This window comes from Chroicocephalus ridibundus, unplaced genomic scaffold (assembly GCF_963924245.1).
Source record: "Chroicocephalus ridibundus unplaced genomic scaffold, bChrRid1.1 SCAFFOLD_61, whole genome shotgun sequence".
NCBI lineage: Eukaryota > Metazoa > Chordata > Aves > Charadriiformes > Laridae > Chroicocephalus > Chroicocephalus ridibundus.
In genome coordinates, this window is record NW_026961567.1 from 142,745 (window position 1) to 144,797 (window position 2,053).

Consider the following 2,053-nt stretch of genomic DNA (forward strand, 5'->3'; position numbering starts at 1 on the left):
TCTCTTTCTCTCCCGGAGGCCGCGGTTGTCCGCTCCTCCCCGGGGTTGTCGTGGGCTGCCTTTGCCACAGACTTGCCTGGGCTGTCTCCGTTCAGCCCCGTTCTCCCTCCTGGTGTGGGCGACCTGGGACTGGTGGACGTTTACTGGCTTTGAACAGGAGCTGCTGTGGGTGAAGCTTAAGATGCTTGAAAAACGTGAAACAGCCAGAGAACAACATCAAGGTGATTGAGCCAGAAGGTGCTTCCTGCGGCAGGGAAGAGACAGCCAAGCATTTCTGGGTGAGGAAGGGTCCCCTCTGAGTTGTCCTCAGCAGACCAGATTGCTGATATGTACCGCAGGGTCCGTACGCGTATCCAAAATCACGGTATGGCCATGGGGAAGGGTTGTGCGCGTGCAAGGCTGCACATCTGGGAAGCTTCATATCGCAAGAGCTGTAAGAAAGACACCGCTGTGTTCTCTTAGGTGGAGGATGGTCAAGTGACCAGCGCTGCAGAAGAGGAAGGGACAGAGAAAGAGAGAGGCACCTGAACTGGAAAATTCTGTGGGCAGCGCTGAAAGCAGGAGCTGCGGTGAGTCCCAGGCTTTGGGGCCGTGTCCCACTCGTCAGGAGCCTCCGTTGGCTGCAGTCTTCACAGACCTTCACGAAAGAAGGACGCTTTAGATTGCCACCTAGCTTTACGCCAGAAGTTTTTTTCCTGTCTTGGCAGAATGCCAGCTGCCAGCGTTTCTCCGTGGTCGCCCTTCCTTCTGCCGTGATGGTACAGGACAGACGGAAAGAATCCGGAGTGCTCTGCGAGTACGAGGTGCGTCTGCGATGCGCGTCTGCTTTTTTCCTGAGGTACTTGTAGTGTGGACTCTGAAGTTAACGGGAAGGATGTGCCAGCACTCCTCCTATAGTTTTTCTGTGAAATATTTTAACAAAATCCTTGTCGCTTCCCGCTGTCAGGAAAGAGGGGAGGGTAAGTGACTTCAGATTTGTAAATTCTCAGCGGCACGGACTAAGGTGAGATAAATCTCAAGGTCCATACAGAAACATTTATTAGCTTCCCAAAATGGTTAGTATAGATCTTAACAAGCCCACGATAATTGGTTAGGTATATAAAAAATTATGGCAGGTGTTGGGGTGTACATTGTGTTAGTTAACACCAGGTGTAGGACAACTTACGGCAAGCGGTGCTTAAGGTGGTACTTAAGGTCATCACTTCACAGCTCTAACTGTTACTTAACAATTCCAAGAGAAAAGAGAAACTGAGGGACAGAGAGAGGAAAGGACAGAGAAAAAGACAGAGATAAAGAGATCGCGGGTCCTGGTTCCAGCGTCTTTTTCAGGGATTCTTCCCAGGCATAATCGTCTTCTTTCTTGGGAAGAATCTTCCCAGGCACTATCTATTTCTTTTGTTTCTTTTTTGTTCCCTCGGGGCACTTGTTTTCCCCTTTTACGTTTGCTGAATCAGCACGGTCCGCCCTCCTTGCTGAGGACGGGCTCAGCTCAGGTTTCTCCCTTCTCCCCGGTGACGTGTGCCATGATTTGGGTGGAGAGACGAGTGCCATGGTCACACATGTTTAGCGTGATCTCTGTAATCTTCATTAGCACATGCAGGGCGTGCGCTTTCACGTGCGTTTCGCGGATAATGAAGCAAAGGTCACTCATGGGACACAACGGCCTCGAGAACTGAGAACGAGCGAGCTCACGGCACGAGTGGCAGAACCGACCTGTCTTCACAAGACAGTTCTCCCACACTTTCAGCCGCCAGAAGTGTGAGCCTCATCAGCTGTTTGAAGGCCAGGCCTGCGTTATTTATTTCCTTGCGAGTGTTTGAGGCGTTCCACTGAAGGCTTGGAGGGGCTCCTGCCCCTCGGCAGGGAATTTACAGTCCGTCCCTCACAATCCTAAAAACAAAATAAAGTCTGTCCTGGAGCACGTTACGCCTCTGCAAAGCTTACTTCCCTCCATTTATTTTTCTCTTCCTGAAAGCATATTCTTCTCTTTCTGGGTGCTCACTGTCAAACGATACTGTGAAAATAATTCTGTACTAGAAGAGGGAAGGAACTG

The 2,053-nt window shown here is 50.6% G+C and overlaps 1 long non-coding RNA gene across 1 annotated transcript; it reads left to right on the forward strand.

Annotated features, from left to right (window-relative positions):
• Positions 1 to 469: 469 nt before the first annotated feature.
• Positions 470 to 1,730, forward strand: LOC134509488 (uncharacterized). Its single transcript, XR_010069343.1, has 3 exons — positions 470 to 569; positions 708 to 803; positions 1,592 to 1,730. It is a non-coding gene; the product is annotated as an uncharacterized LOC134509488 (long non-coding RNA).
• The last annotated feature ends 323 nt before the right edge of the window (positions 1,731 to 2,053 follow it).